The 8,760-nt window shown below is 39.6% G+C and overlaps 1 non-coding gene across 1 annotated transcript; it reads left to right on the top strand.

Annotated features, from left to right (window-relative positions):
* The first annotated feature begins 8,203 nt into the window (after positions 1-8,203).
* trnar-ucg (transfer RNA arginine (anticodon UCG)) lies at positions 8,204-8,276 on the top strand. Its single transcript has one exon. It is a non-coding gene; the product is annotated as a tRNA-Arg (tRNA).
* The last annotated feature ends 484 nt before the right edge of the window (positions 8,277-8,760 follow it).

Raw genomic sequence — 8,760 nt, 5'->3', positions numbered from 1 at the left:
CATGATTTCAACTTACATTTTATGTGAGCACAAATTACATTTTGGAACACAACGTGATCACATTTTCACATGTGTAGTTTAATGTAATCACATGTTGCTTGACATGTTATCACATTATCTTCACATAAGATTACATTAAAACATGTTTTTGGTACACTTCCCGTGTTCATGTGAAATTCATGTATTTTTTGCGTAAACGCCCTGCAGTTCCACACTCAAGGATCTTAATAATGCTTTAAATGCACATGTATGATTGTGCATGTGCAATGGGTTGAAAACAAAGTCACTAAAAACAGACACCCATTTATTATTTATCCCCCCTAATTGTTTCTGTATTTGTCTTAATGAATCTTAATGGGATTTTCTACATACTTTAGCGTTAGCAGTCCATCAGGCCAATAGATGGCGGTGTTGCACTGTTGTAGCAGGAGAAACATTAAGTTCTGGTCAAGTGCTCACCATTCTGCAGAATAAGGACCAGAACTTTACAGAGGTAAACTGTGTCAGTTCTTTTACTATTACAGGTATGTAACAGCACTTCAAACGTTCAAATATATACACAATATGTAATAACATGCTATTTAACAACGTTGTCCAGATATTATCACGTTAGGAAAGGTTTTGTGTTGGCTTTGTGTCGAACTGAGTGAGAAGAACGTGATTTACATTGAGTGAGAGTATATGTTAGCTTGATGCTAGCTTGATGCTAGCTGAGGTAAAAAAAACATTTACGATTCACAAAGACTATGTTTACTGAGTAGCTGACTTGTACTGGATTTTGTCTAGGAGATTTTTTATCAAGAACCCATTTGTTAGGGATTTCTGAGTTGGTTTTACATGTTATTGGTTGTTTTGTGTAAAATTGTGCTCACTAGCTGGTAAACTAGCCGAGCACGCTCAGTCTGGTGGACTTTTAGTGCATACAGTGAGAGAGAGACGGTTTTCTGGAGGTGTTACTATCTTAAAGCTGAATGTATTTTTGTCACTTTTCTGTAGAGGTAGCAGTATATAGAGAAACATTCAGTTCTTTATGGTTTCATATATAGGTGTTTCTATTGTATGAATGTGAAATACATTGTGGTTTTCATGTGAAACCGTACACTAAGACAGGGTTATTTGTGGAACATTTTTTAATTCTGCTTTAGGTAAAGTGCATTTATGTTGTGTAATTTAAAGTGTGCACTTGTTTGATGTGAATATTTTAAAAGTACTAACAAGAAAATAGACAATTGAACAGGAGAAAAAAAATATTCTTCAAAATAAAGCAAGCGGCAGAACTTTGCAGACGTAAACTTGTGTCCGTTCTTTTTACTATTGCAGGCCACCTCAGCTACACATGTACTCTGTCTGCACACGCATCCACGCATGCACATACACACGGACAAACACACATTCATGTTCTCTCTCTTGTGTTCAGTTCATCGTGGCCCTGTAGTTCGCCTCCTTCACCAAAGCTCTGTCAGGGACCTACATGAAGAGTGCCATCACTCAGAGAGACACTTTGACCTGTCCTGCTCTCTCATCGGACTCATAGACGGCAGCTTTGAGATGGGTTTCAACAATAACATTGAGTTGCTTGAGAATTCATGTAGTAAAAAACAGATACAGACTACAGTATGATCCATTTTTTTTGTGGTTCAATCAGAGTCTGCTCTCAATACTGTCCAGTTTTATAGTTGTTCCTATTAATTGATTGACTGGTGTTTGTCCATGACTCTACTGTCAAACCCCTAACATTGTTGTATTTGATGCTATGTTGTTGCAGCCTAGTATCCAAACTGATATGTCATTTTTAGTTTAAAAAATAACAGTGTTTATAATTTGCTATTCCTGACTACTGCAGTGTTGTGGTTTCTTGCAGGTAACCTGCTTTTCCTGGCTGTGGTCAGCCATTTTGGGGCGAAGCTGCACCGGCCCAGGTTCATTGCTAAGGGCTGTTTCCTCATGGCTGTAGGATCCTCCCTCACAGGCCTGCCGCACTTCTTCATGGGAGGGTAAAAACAACTGAAATACTGGTTAAACTTGTACTTGTAGAGATACTCCAATGCGGAGGATAGTTTCACTTTAGAAATAAAGAAATGTATCCAGTTGTTGATTAATCTCAGTTAACTTCGAACTAAAGTCTTGCGTAATTGGTCAGCTGCTTGATTATGTTTTGGGGCCATACAAGTTAAGAGAAGGGATTAACTTGTTATGGCTGCAATCCCGTTAACAGGATAAGTGTCATCAACAACCGCTGTATAGCATAGCGCTACATTCAATAAACATTACAAAAAAATATTTATATTCATGAAATCACAAGTGCAATATAGGAAAACAGTTTAGGCTTTTGTTAATCCACCTGTCATGTCAGATTTTGAAAGGATGCTTTACAGCGAAAGCAATCCAAGTGTTTGCGTAAGTTTATCGATCGCTCGACAAAACATTAAGTACACTTAGCATCAAGTAGCTCGGTCACGAAAATCAGAATGCAATTAAATTAATCGTTTACCTTTGATCTTCGGATGTTTTCACTCACCAGACTCCCAGTTACACAACAAATGTTCCTTTTGTTCCATAACATTATTTTTAAATCCAAAATACCCCCGTTTGCTTGGCGCATTATGTTCAGAAATCCACAGGAAAGAGCGGTCACCACAACGCAGACAAATTCCAAATAGTTTCCATAATGTCCACAGAAACATGTCAAACGTTTTTTATAATCAATCCTCAGGTTGTTTTTAAAATATATAATCGATAATATATCAGCCGCAAATGTCTTTCACAGTAGGAGAGGGAAAAGCAATAGCTGTCCAAACTCTGTTGCGCTAGCAAAACTCATGTGACCACTTTACGTGATTTTATCTGTCTGGCTCATATTTCAAAATAAAAGCCTGAAACTATGTCTGAAGACTGTTGACACCTTGAGGAAGCGATAGGAAAGGGAATCTGGTTGATATCCCTTTAAATGGAGCAAGGGGAGCCTATGGAACATGGCGTTTTCAAAATAGAGGCCACTTCCTGTTTTGATTTTCCTCAGGGTTTCGCCTGCAATATCAGTTCTGTTATACTCACAGACAATATTTGGACAGTTTTAGAAACTTTAGAGTGTTTTCTATCCAATACTAATAATAATATGCATATATTAGGAACTGAGACTGAGGAGCAGGCCATTTACAATGGGCACCTTTTAATCCAAGCTACTCAATACGGCCCCTGCGGCCATAAAAAGTTTGGTCAACAAAGGCAAGGTATTGGAGTGGCCATCACAAAGCCCTGACCTCAATCCTATAGAAAATGTGTGGGCAGAACTGAAAGAGCGTGTGCGAGCAAGAAGGCCTACAAACCTGTCTCAGTTACACCAGCTCTGTCAGGAGGAATGGGCCAAAATTCACACAACTTATTGTGGGAAGCTTTTGGAAGGCTACCCATAACGTTTGACCCAAGTTAAACAATTTAAAGGCAATGCTACCAAATACTAATTGAGTGTATGTAAACTTCTGACTCACTGGGAATGTGATGAAAGAAATACAAGCTGAAATAAATCAATCTCTCTACTATTATTCTGACATTTCACATTCTTAAAATAAAGTGGTGATCCAAACTGACCTAAAACAGGGGATTTTTACTAGGATTCAATTTCAGGAATTGTGAAAAACTGAGTTTAAATGTATTTGGCTAAGGTGTATGTAAACTTCCGACTTCAACTGTATACAGTGTATATATATATAAACTCAGCAAAAAAAGAAATGTCCTCTCACTGTCAATTGCTTTTATTTTCAGCAAACTTAACATGTGTAAATATTTGTATGAACATAACAAGATTCAACAACTGAGACATAAACTGAACCAGTTCCACAGAAATTTGACTAACAGAAATGGAATAATCAAAATCAATGGTCAAAATCAAAAGTAACAGTCAGTATCTGGTGTGGCCATCAACTGCATTAAGTACTGCAGTGCGTCTCCTCCTCATGGACTGCACCAGATTTGCCCGTTCTTGCTGTACCATGTTACCCCACTCTTCCACCTAGGTACCTGCAAGTTCCCAGACATTTCTGGGGGGAATGGCCCTAGCTCTCACCCTCCGATCCAACAGGTCCCAGATGTGTTCAATGGGATTGAGATCCGGGCTCTTCGCTGACCATGGCAGAACACTGATATTCCTGTCTTGCAGGAAATCATGCACAGAACGAGCAGTATGGCTGGTGGCATTGTCATGCTGGAGGGTCATGTCAGGATGAGCCTGCAGGAAGTGAACCACATGAGGGAGGAGGATGTCTTCCCTGTAATACACAGCGTTGAGACTGCCTGCAATGACAACAAGCTTAGTCCGATGATGCTGTGACACACTGCGTCCAAATCGATATCGCTCCAGAGTACAGGCCTTGGTGTAACGCTCATTCCTTCAACGATAAACGTAAATCTGACCATCACCCTTGGTGAGACGAAACTGCGACTCGTCAGTGAAGAGCACTTTTTGGCAGTCCTTTCTGGTCCAGCGACGGTGGGTTTGTGCCCATAGGCGACGCTGTTGCCGGTGATGTCTAATGAGGACCTGCCTTACAACAGGCCTACAAGCCCTCAGTTCAGCCTCTCAGCTTATTGCGGGTAGTCTGAGCACTGATGTAGGGATTGTGCGTGGGAAACATGGAAAACAGTGTTTAAACCCTTTACAATGAAGATCTGTGAAGTTACTTGGATTTTTACAAATTATCTTTGAAAGACAGGGTCCTAAAAAAGTTTTAGTTTTTTTGCTGAGTTTATATATATATATATATATTTACAAATTCACCACATTCATGATTTTATATGGGAATCAAAAAGCTTTCATTAATGTTCATGTGCTGATGTGCTCAGCACTGTCAACAGACCCCATTATGACATCACAATGTAACGGAAGCCTTGCCATGATATCATTGCTGGTTCCATCTGACAAGCAACATTTCATTTCATGATAGATCTCTCACAGAGAGAGGTTAAGTTCTTATTTTGAGAGTGTTAATATTTATCATCAATGGCTTATCGAGGGAGAAAATCAAGTGAGTTTGACAAACTCCAGAAGGAGAACTCACAGATCAAGAGCGTCATCGAAGCAAAACATGGCATTAAACCAACAGGATGACCAGGACAAGTTTTCAAGTTTTGTAAGGCTCATCAGTTTTTCAAACGTTTTTCCAAAAATATCACTGTTTATTTTGTGGTTTCATAGACATACAGTAGGCCTACATCCATAAAATCTTTAGCTTAAAAGTTTTTCATGACACACTGTAGAAACTATTTTGCCTTCTTCACTTCTGTTATACATTTCATACTGTACCATTGTGATCCAGGGCTATCAGGAGAGCTACCCAATCGCAGAGGGCCATCGTGGCTTCATCAGTGATGCCAGACTTCTGTAGATGCAGAGAGCTGAAAGAGAGGCCATGGAAGCAAAGCAAAGAAAGATAAGTGCTATTCTCCATGAGAATTATGTCCGGACTGCTCTCATCGGGGTTGGCAGCATCTTCGCGCACCACTTCGTCCCCTCTATTCAGTGCATTCCGCGGCCGAAAACTCCACCGAGGCCTTTGCCACAAAGGCTTGAGCACATAGCTCTGGCCCCACTGAAGAACGTGGTGGGGGTGGACGGAGCCCAAGTTCGACCCGGATCTCACTCTGGAGTCCATCCAGGTAAATAAGTAATTCAGCAGCAGTAGCGTGTGGCCTGTTCCCGTCCCTCCCACTGCAGCTCCCTCCAAGAGGGGCAAGAAGAAGAAGGGCCGGCAGGGAGTCAAAGCCCTGAACGTCCAGTCGGACCAGGGCTGTGCTAACAACAACGGACCCATTGACCTGATGGAGGAGGTGAGGGACATCGAAGGAGGAGGACTGGAAGGTAGGATGGACTTCGAATTTATTGTAAATGTGAAAATTTGCAGTTCAGAATTATACTTGGACTGATAAATTGCCAAAAAAGATAGTGGTTTCATGTCTTAAAATCAAATCAATCACATGTGCCGAACACAACAAGTGTAGACCTTACCATGAAACCAACAGTGCAGTTCAAGAAGAGTTAAGAAAATATTTACCAAATAAACTAAAGTAAAAAGTATTCATCATTATTCATCTTTAATAATCTGATATTGCAAGGCCTGAGAATTATTGTGTCTGATTCTGCATCGCAAGATTGAGGGAAAAGGTCTCTTCTTACCTGTTAAATATCACTAGCTTTCCTCATTCGGACAGGTTCACAACTTTGATGTCTACTGTTGCATAGCAAAGTCTGTATGATGTCAAATAGGGATGTATCACATAGACTGCGTGGCCTAATGGATAAGGTGTCTGACTTCGAATCAGAAGATTGAGTGTTTGAGTCCCTTCGTGGTTGTTTAATTTCATTAGCTCAGCTAATTTGAACATGTTTGCAATTTCCCTAAATAAGGCATTGGTCTCATTGCTTTGAAAAGCTTGGACATTGTTGTTCAACTTTTATAATCTAAGACTGAAAGGCCTGAGAAATATTGTGTCTGATTCGGCATCGCAAGATTGAGGGACATTATCTTTTCGTACTTGTAAAATATCCCTAGCTTTCCTCATTCGGATAGGTTCACAAATTTTATGTCTGTTGTTGCTAAGCAACGTCTGTTTGATGTCATATCGGAGAATATGGAGTAGAAGGTGTTGCCTCGTGGTTAAGGCGTTTTACTTCGAAACAGACAATTGAGGTTTTGAAGCATTTTCGTGGTCGTTTAATGTCATTAAATCAGCTAATATGGACATGTTTGCAATTTCCCGAAATAAGCCATTGTTCTTGTTGCTTTGAAAAGCTAAGACATTGTTATTCATCTTTAATAATCTGATATTGAAAGGCCTGAGAATTATTGTGTCTGATTCTGCATCGCTAGATTGAGGGAAAAGGTCTCTTCTTACTTGTTAAATATCACTAGCTTTCCTCATTCAGACAGGTTCACAACTTTGATATCTACTGTTGCATAGCAAAGTCTATATGATGTCAAATAGGGTCATTTTTTCTTTCATTAGCTCAGCTAATTCGTACATGTTTGCAATTTCCCTAAATAAGGCATTGGTCTTGTTGCTTTGAAAAGCTTGGACATTGTTGTTCAACTTTTATAATCTAAGACTGAAAGGCCTGAGAAATATTGTGTCTGATTCGGCATCGCAAGATTGAGGGAAAAGGTCTCTTCTTACTTGTTATATCACTAGCTATCACTAGCTTTCACTAGCTTTCCTCATTCGGACAGGTTCACAACTTTGATGTCTACTGTTGCATAGCAAAGTCTGTATGATGTCAAATAGGGTCATTTAATTTCATTAGCTCAGCTAATTCGTACATGTTTGCAATTTCCCTAAATAAGGCATTGGTCTTGTTGCTTTGAAAAGCTTGGACATTGTTGTTAAATTTCAATAATCTAAGACTGGAAGGCCTGAGAAATATTGTGTCTAATTCGACATCGCAAGATTGAGGGACATTGTCTTTTCGTACTTGTAAAATATCCCTAGGTTTCCTCATTCGGATAGGTTCACAATTTTGATGTCTGTTGTTGCTAAGCAACGTCTTTTTGATGTCATATCGGAGAATATGGAGTAGAAGGTGTTGCCTCGTGGATAAGGCGTCTTACTTCGAAACAGAAAATTGAGGTTTTGAAGCATTTTCGTGGTCGTTTAATGTCATTAAATCAGCTAATATGGACATGTTTGCAATTTCCCGAAATAAGGCATTGTTCTTGTTGCTTTGAAAAGCTAAGACATTGTTATTCATCTTTAATAATCTGATATTGCAAAGCCTGAGAATTATTGTGTCTGATTCTGCACCGCTAGATTGAGGGAAAAGGTCTCTTCTTACTTGTTAAATATCACTAGCTTTCCTCATTCGGACAGGTTCACAACTTTGATGTCTACTGTTGCATAGCAAAGTCTGTATGATGTCAAATAGGGTCGTTTAATTTCATTAGTTCAGCTAATTCGTACATGTTTGCAATTTCCCTAAATAAGGCATTGGTCTTGTTGCTTTGAAAAGCTTGGACATTGTTGTTCATCTTTAATAATCTGATATTGCAAGGCCTGAGAATTATTGTGTCTGAATCTGCATCGCAAGATTGAAGGAAAGAGTATCTTTGTACTTGTTAAAAATCACTAGCTTTCCTCATTCGGACAGGTTCACAACTTTGATGTCTACTGTTGCATAGCAAAGTCTGTATAATGTCAAATAGGGATGTATCACATAGACTGCGTGGCCTAATGGATAAGGCGTCTGACTTCGAATCAGAAGATTGAGGGTTCGAGTCCCTTCGTGGTCGTTTAATTTCATTAGCTCAGCTAATTCGTACATGTTTGCAATTTCCCTAAATAAGGCATTGGTCTTGTTGCTTTGAAAAGCTTGGACATTGTTGTTCAACTTTAATAACCCACTGGCTCCATGTCATCTACAAGACCCTGCTAGGTAAAGTCCCCCCTTATCTCAGCTCGCTGGTCACCATAGCATCTCCCACCTGTAGCACACGCTCCAGCAGTTATATCTCTCAAGTCACCCCCAAAACCAATTCTTTCTTTGGCCGCCTCACCTTCCAGTTCTCTGCTGCCAATGACTGGAACGAACTACAAAAATCTCTGAAACTGGAAACACTTATCTCCCTCACTAGCTTTAGGCACCAACTGTCAGAGCAGCTCACAGATTACTGCACCTGTACATAGCCCACCTATAATTTAGCCCAAACAATTACCTCTTTCCCTTTCCCTTTCACTGTATTTAATTAATGAATACATTTATTTATTTTGCTCTTT

This window comes from Oncorhynchus kisutch, unplaced genomic scaffold, assembly GCF_002021735.2.
Source record: "Oncorhynchus kisutch isolate 150728-3 unplaced genomic scaffold, Okis_V2 scaffold967, whole genome shotgun sequence".
Taxonomy (NCBI): Eukaryota; Metazoa; Chordata; class Actinopteri; order Salmoniformes; family Salmonidae; genus Oncorhynchus; species Oncorhynchus kisutch.
Note: the sequence above shows the minus strand (reverse complement) of the source record. Positions and strands in the feature narration are given on the sequence as shown.